The sequence below is a fragment of the Anastrepha obliqua genome, chromosome 2, assembly GCF_027943255.1.
Source record: "Anastrepha obliqua isolate idAnaObli1 chromosome 2, idAnaObli1_1.0, whole genome shotgun sequence".
NCBI lineage: Eukaryota > Metazoa > Arthropoda > Insecta > Diptera > Tephritidae > Anastrepha > Anastrepha obliqua.
Window position 1 is genome coordinate 110,704,704 of NC_072893.1, and position 8,380 is coordinate 110,713,083.

An 8,380-nucleotide genomic window follows, 5' to 3' on the forward strand; every position below is an offset into this window, starting at 1 on the left:
TTTGCCAGTTGTCTTCCAAAAAATTAGGAAAACCAATCGCCAAAGACGGATCACTCTTCACCAGGACAATGCGAGCTCTCACACATCGGCTCAAACAACTGCATTTTTGAGCACTCAAAACATCGAATTAATGGGTCATCCGCCGTATAGTCCTGACTTGGCACCGAATGACTTCTTTTTATTCCCGTACGTAAAAAACAAACTGAGAGGTCAACGTTTTTCGACACCTGAAGAAGCGGTTGCGGCATTCAGAATGCATGTTTTGGAGGTACCTCATTCAGAGTGGCAGAAGTGCTTCGACAAATGGTTCAAACGCATGCAAAAGTGTATAGATCTTCATGGAGAATATTTTGAAGAACAATAAAGTGATTTTCGATGATTAAAATTTGTTTTTGTTCTCTAATCCCGACATATAAAAGGCACCCGTCGTAGTGAAGTGGAAAATGCCAAATTGAAGGTGTTGACATTTTTACGAGGCATCAGCTCAGCTACGAGTAGGTTTTGTGTGGTTTTGTCCATCCCTTGTGGACATGAAACATCAAATTATAGGAAAAGTTTTTTTTTGTAATGGTGGTTCTCTCTCGGAAAACCTCCGAGTATCAGGACCGTTGGAGGAGATGAAACGTCTCGAACGTGCAGGAAAATTACTTTTATCTGGGTTCCAGGCCATAGGACATAGAGAGAAATGAAATTGCCAGGAAGGCGTCATCCGAACCGTTTTCAGTTGCCCTCATCTCAGACATCGGTGTCCCCTTGACCGTTGTTAAAGGGAAACTGCACAATTTCTTTCTTAAAAAAGCGCGAGACAAATGGAGTTCTATCTTATTGTGTCCTTTCTCAAAAGCGATGTAGGAAGCTTAAAGTTTAAGTTTTAATCATCGTAGCGAAATTTCAAAACTATGCACACGTAATAAGTGGTATTTTTGTACTTAGTTCGCCAATATGTGATTAAAAAAGTCTATGTAAAATCGGTTTCAGTTTATACTTGTATTATGGACGATAGACCTAGTTATGTGTAGATGAATGGACAAATATAGCACTGCGCCAAAAAATTGATTTTGTATCCCTGTAATGCTCGCGTCCCAACTCAATCTCCCTAATGACTGCAAAATGATCATGGTAGACAAATTCCTCACTTTTAATACTACACAAGATTTAAGGGGTTAGGGGTAGTCAGAATTTTCAAAAAATTGATTTTTTTTTTGCATTTTCTTAAAGTATAATGCTTTAAAAATATTGTGTAAAAATGTGAAGTGAATCCGACAAATACTTTTCAAGTTATTCAACAATTAACAAAGGGCGCTCGGCCGCTCCGGAGCCGATAGCAAAACTTTAAATGCGTTTTTCTCAAAACTATGTTTTTCAAACTGGTGAACACTGTAACTTAAAAACCGCTACGTAGATTTCAATAAAATTTATACAGCTTTTGAAAAACATAAAAAACTTGTGCCTGATCGAAGGATTTTTTTTTTTTCAAAAATTTCGATTTTTTTTTAACAATTAACTGTTGGTTTTTTTCTCTAAAATCTGGAAAAAATTTTCTGAGGCCGCCATTTTGTTCATTTTGAAAAAAAAAGCTTCGATCAGGCACAAGATTATCTATTAATAAAACTAATTTTTCTTGTCCGATTGGTTTTAGATGAATCTGCAAGGACTTGTGATGTTCACCGCAAGGGACTTCTGGAGAAACGGGCTTCACACAAACAGCGATAACTTTTGCAATTATTAATTTTTTTTTTTGAAATTTTGGTGAAGTCAAGTTAAAACATGATGTTTTTATGCTATGTTTTTATTTTTGTTAAATAAATTAATTAAGTAGCAAAAAAAAAATTCGTGAAAATCATCATTTTTTCGGGCCTCTGACTACCCCTAACCCCTTAAAGCATTTCCGTCTGACGAAGGCCGCATATTTAAATAAAGTATGCATAGACGTTCCATATTCTTCAAGACAAAGTCGGCGATAATTCTCCATTGAAATACCTAATCAGTGATGAAACGTGGTGTTTCCAAGATGAACCTGAAACTAAGCGTCAAAGTGCCGAATTCCGAATCCCGTTTAGAGAATTGTCCACAAGAAGTTCGTGCCAACGGGCAACCGTCAATGCAATTTGTTAACTTGGCATTTTGAAGCGAAGGAGGAAGCTGGTTCATTGATCCACTCTTGTGACTGATTTTTAACCATCAATCACTCCCGGATTCGCCTGATATGGCTCCCTGTAACTTCTATCTATTCGGAAAATAGCATTTGGCCAAGGAAACGTTTTGCGTACGTAGAAGTCATCCGAAAGGCTTATACGACATCCTGAAGGGCATTCCGATCAATGGCGTGAAACATTATTTTCGCTTTTAGATCGCGCAAAACTGTGTATCGAGGCCAGATGAGCCTATCTTTAATAAATAAACTCAAGGTTATCAGAACAAAGCTCCGGTCGTTTATATTTTATGTCAGTCTTGTTTATTTTGACCTTCATCTTGTAGCTCTTCCTAATGGTTTCAGGCCCTCGCCTCATTTCGAATGGCCTTTTTTGGGTATTTCTTTGAAAACGTGTAAAATAGAAACAAAAAAGGATTTTTATTTTCAGTTTTCACAATTATATTTTTGGACTACAACTAACAAACTACACATTTTTTTTCGCCATACGAAGGCTTTGTGAGCCTTCGATAAATGGTCCTCCAAAAAAAGGTATATCGGGGCTCACAGGTATTTGAAATCAAATATATAAACAGGTTCTTGTTCAAGATTTAAAAACAAAATTTGACAAAATGGCGCGGACGTTTACAGATGAAACCCCGTTTTTTGACCTTTTTTTTACTTCAAAGACGCCTCTTCAGACGCAAGAAACGAGAACAGGAGAAGCGTGAGCGTGAGCTGCTAGAGGAGTACAGGGGCAGGAATGATGCTCGAAAATTCTATCAACAAGTCAAGCGTCTGACACAAGGTTTCAAGACCGGAGCATCAGCCTGCAAAGATAAAAACGGAAATCTGGCTATGGATACACAGTCCACACTGGGCATATGGAGGGAACACTTCTGCAATTTGCTTGCTGGCGATGACGCACACAATTCCGACCCAGTAGAAGATGACCCGATACCGCCAATCGACGATAATTTGGACGTTCCACCACCTAGTCATGCCGAAGTCAGAGTTGCCATTCAGTGGCTCAAGAACAACAAAGCGGCTGGCGCTGACGGCTTGCCCGCTGAATTGTTCAAGACTGGCGGCGATGTGCTGATAGGGAGCATGCATCAGCTCATCTGCAAAATATGGCTAGCAGAAAGCATGCCCGACGATTGGAATCTCAGTGTCCTTTGTCCTGTACTGAAGAAGGGTGACCCGACGATCTGCACCAACTATCGGGGCATCAGTCTTCTAACCATCGCCTACAAGGTCCTGTCTAGCGTTCTATGTGGAAGACTTAAGCCGTTTGCCAACACACTGATCGGGCCTTATCAGTGCGGCTTCAGAAGTGGTAAGTCCACCATCGACCAGATTTTCACATTACGCCAAATCCTGGAAAAGACCCATGAAAAGCAAGTCGACACCCATCATCTCTTTGTCGACTATAAAGCTGCGTTCGATAGCCCGATAAGGGATTGCCTGTACGCCACCATGTCTGAGTTCGGTATACCAGCGAAGCTCATACGGCTTTGCAGAATGACGTTGAGCAACACAACCAGCTCCGTCAAGGTAGGAAATAACCTCTCTGAGCCATTCAGTACCGTTCGAGGTTTCAGACAAGGTGATCCACAGTCATGCAACCTCTTTAACTTCGTGATGGAAGGGGTGCTCCGAAAAGCAGGTGTGCATCGTAATGGCACTATTTTCTACAAATGTGTCCAGCTCCTTGCGTACGCCGATGACATTGACATTATCGGCCGCTGTAAGCGAGATGTCACGGCTGCGTTTTCTGCTATCGAGAAGGAATCATCACGAGTGGGTCTGGCGGTGAACTAGGGTAAAACGAAGTATATGTTGTCTACAACGCGGAACACACGGCGTGTAGGAACGCACGTCATTGCGGACAACTATACTTTCGAAGTTGTGCCAGAGTTTTTTTATCTTGGCACCGCCGTTAACAGCAACAACGATATCAGCCTGGACATCAAACGGAGAATCACTCTTGCTAATAGGTGTTACTATGGGCTAAGTAAGCAGTTGAGTAGTCGAGCCCTCTCTCGCATGACCAAACTGACACTTTACAAGACGCTCATCATACCCGTGTTGCTTTATGGCGCAGAGGCATGGGTAGTGTCACAAAGCGATGCAGCCGCTCTTGGGGTGTTCGAGAGAAAAGTTCTTCGTAAGATCTTCGGTCCTGTGCGCGTTGGCGAAGACTACCGTTCAAGAATGAACAACGAGCTGTATGAGCTCTACGCCGACATTGACGTAGTTCAACGCATCGCCATCCAGCGCCTGCGTTGGTTAGGGCATGTCGTGCGTATGGATGAAGAAGCTCCAGCAAAGAAGGTGTTCGAGGGCGAAGTCCAAGGGAGCCGACGAAGAGGAAGACCATTGCTCCGGTGGAAAGACCAGGTGGAGGAAACCCTATGCTCGCTTGGTATACAGAATTGGAGAAGGCGCGCGCGGAGCAGAGGCGCCTGGAGAGAGCTAGTGAGGTCGGCCGTAACTCGGTAACGGGTTGTTATGGCCACCTAAGTAAGTAAGTCCGAAAAAAATACTAAACAATTATTTCCCGAATGATTTTAACTAGTTCACACGATATTTACATTCATAGTGAACCTAACCTTTTTGTTTTTTTTTTTTATTTCATACGCAATTAAAATTGTCGGCTATAATAATGTTGGGATGAATGTTCTTCTGTGGTCTCGGTTTCTAAGAGTAATTTTAACACCACACATCCAGAAAAAGGAGTGCAAAATACAATCATTCACATGGATTTCTTAGTATTTGACAGCAGGGTTGGATAGTTGAAAGATGGACTAGAAATGTCTAAATAAAATATAAACTAGCTTCTGTCCAAGGCTCTTGGACCATAGAGAAAAACTAAACGGCTTTTATTTAAAAGAAACATTGCACCCAAGAATGTGTATGATTTTTTTTATGGGGAGGAAAACTTGAAGGCCTAACCCCGTCAGTGTGTACCGAACTAAACCTCCTACCTCTCACTAGGCTCAACGTCAGTTATTGTCCTGATGCAATACGTCAGAAGTAGGATCTGTCTGTCACCATCCATTTGCAAATTGGTTCTAGGGACATGTACGAATGGACAAGTTGGTGAAAGGCCCGCCAGCGAACATGGTCAAAATGGGTTCGGAAACGATCATTAAGTAAGCAATTTCCGAGCCTATCTTACAGGGTACATATAAGTTCAAAATAATACGGGCGTGATGAATTATAAAGCTTTAACCGGCTGCACGCACGAAAAAATGTGTCGTTACCTTGCTCATTGTCGTTACCTTGAATGAACTGCAAGCGAAAGCGCGGAACGAACGACAAAGCAAACAAAGCAAAGGAACGGCAACGTTCGACATCTTGCTCTCTCCTACTTAAGTGAGCGTATATACATATGTATGTATATGCGCATATGTACATATATAAATTCACGTATTTGTATTTGCATATGCCTTCTTATTGATTATTATTAATTTGATTTACTTGAAGAATTTAAAATAAAACCAAGTTTGTTAATAATACCTGTTGTTTTAATGTTATTATTATTAATTTTTTTATTATATATCAGGGAAAAAATGTATGGTAATATTTACCATATACCTTATAAGATATGTTGTATACTAATATATGTATATAAACATGCATATACATATACAATTTCGCGCAATTTTCAAAAAGAACAAATCTATATGTAAAGATGCATACAAGTCATATGGACATATCCAATATACGAATCTATTCCGTACGCAAGCAAATGTAAGCTAATGTGCTTGAACTGCAAGCGAGAGCGCGGAACGAACGACAAAGAGCACAATCGGCCCCCGCGTTCGGCAACGTTCGACATCTGGCTCTGTCCTACTTGAGTGAGCATATATATGTATGTATATGCGCATATGTAGGTATATAAATTCACATACTTGTATTTGCATATGCCTTCTTCCTGTGTGCATGATAATGAACCATTTCTCTGTTGAGAATAGGACGATGATAGAAAAAGCAGGAAATGAAAGGGAGTGTTTCGAGTGTAAAGTGTCTTGAAAAAGGCAAATCGATGATGGTGCCTCTTAGTGTTGTTGACTTATTAACATCTGATGCACAATCGAAATTGAAGATATCTTTCATGAATTTGATAAATGTTTCGTCATTTTTCACGTTTGTGTAAATGTAACTTGACCTATTCCATTGCAATTCCATTTACCTCCTCCTCTATATCCATACAAAATATCTATCAAACAAATAAAATTAAAATTTTGTTTTGAAAATTGCAACCCTTACATCAGTATTTTCTTATGACGTTGTCACGTTAAACTATCGTCAGTAAACCGACTTTACAGACAACCTCTTTTTTTTATATTTGATTTTTTATATTTTTATAAACAACAAAGCTACATAACACTAAAATCCGAATTTGCTACAAAATTAAAAAAAAAAAATATCAGAATAACCGACTTTTTATGCAAAATCCCATTCAATAGTAGTACAACAAAGTGCCATTCCCAAGTGGCTCACGTCTCTTGATGATCTTTCACAATTCTTTTTCGCTGAGGTGTTGAGCATTTCCTTCCATATACGATTTTTACATCAAAATCATAGCTTAATATTCTACTCAAAGTTGTAAAGCAATACTTTCACTTTCACAATGTTGCTGCTATTTTTCTGAACATAGCTGTAAATATCCTGTCCCTACCCATTTTGTGTTCGCGCGCGAATACAATCAACAAGATACTCGTAGATTTCCAGGCTTCGTTGTATCAAAGCACAAACAAAGAATACAGAGTATTTTTTATACATACATTAGGGCGGGTCGATTTAAAAATCGCTCATTGCTCTGTGAAAATCGTATTCTAGGGATCAAAATAAGAAACTTTGCCGAAGGAACCATGCCTCTAAAACGAATTCTGATGTTCCCCAATTTGGGTCGAACTTTTTAGTTCAACTACTTTTTTGCAATTGTTTCTACATGAAGCCGTTCGTGTAAGTAATGACGATCATTTTGAATCCAGAATTATTAAAATCGGTTCATTTTTGACTAAGTTATGGGCATTTAAAAAAAAAAATCTTATATAATTAAAAAAAATCGATTTTGAGCCGAAAAACAAAATTGCCGATAACTCTTGAAAAAGATGTTTTCAGGCGAACAAAAAAATACGTGTCTCATTATTTTGACTAGGGAGCAACATATTTGAGTTACAACGAAATCGAAGAACATGACCCGAATAGCCCGGTTGAATTGAAATGGAAAGTATCTATAGCTGTTTTAAAAACGAGGTCAAAAATAGCCATTTAGATAAGAGTTAAAGTGTTAAAAAATACTAAAAAATTTGTCTCGCGAAATTCTACTGGAGAAGTCTGAGGTCGGATATTTAATTTTATTTTTCACATGATATTTTCGATAAAATAATTCTATTTTCGGCCAAAATATTGAAACTTTAATCACTCGTGGAAAAAAATTGAACTCGGCATTCTCATAAATATGGAGAACGCTGTCGCGCCATGATAAACGGCTTTTTGATGCCGAAAATTTAAGTCGTGATCTCCACTACTTTAGGTTTCAACAAGACGGCACTGGCGCTACTTGCCATACAGCCCGTGAAACAACGGCTTTATTGAGTCGTCGTTTTGGTGAGCAATTTAACTCTCGTCTCAGACCAGTGGATTGGCTACCAAGATCGTATGATATCACACCTTTGCACTTTTATTTGTTGGGGTATCGATTAACGCATCGGAAGCCAACATTACTAAAGTTATTCCCGAGATACCGAGCGAAGACTTCCAGCGAGTCATTCAAAATTGGTGTTTAGGGATGGCCGAATTGCGGCGCAGTTGCGGCCAACATTTGAAAGGGGTTATCTTTAAAAAATAAATGTCATAAATGGTTCTACATATACAAAAATAATAAAGATTGCCCAATTAATTTGACTTTTCGTTGTTTCATTTTAATTTAAAATCCGATACCTCTAAATCAGTGCTGTCCATCCCATAGATCAATTGATCACACGTATTCTTACTCTCCATCGTTCAGTCGCTAGCAAACCAGCAACGAATAAACACCAAGTTTGTCCGCGACGCTTAGTGTATGCAATACAATGCCCTGTGAGAACTTTTTTATGCTAGAAAATGCCTTTGGCGACTTGCAATGCCTTTTATGTTACAAGTCGTTCAAAGGAGACTATAGATGTAATAACAAAAGCCATTTCGATTCCTCCCACAAAAATATACAAATTTTAGACAAAAAAGCTAGTCAGA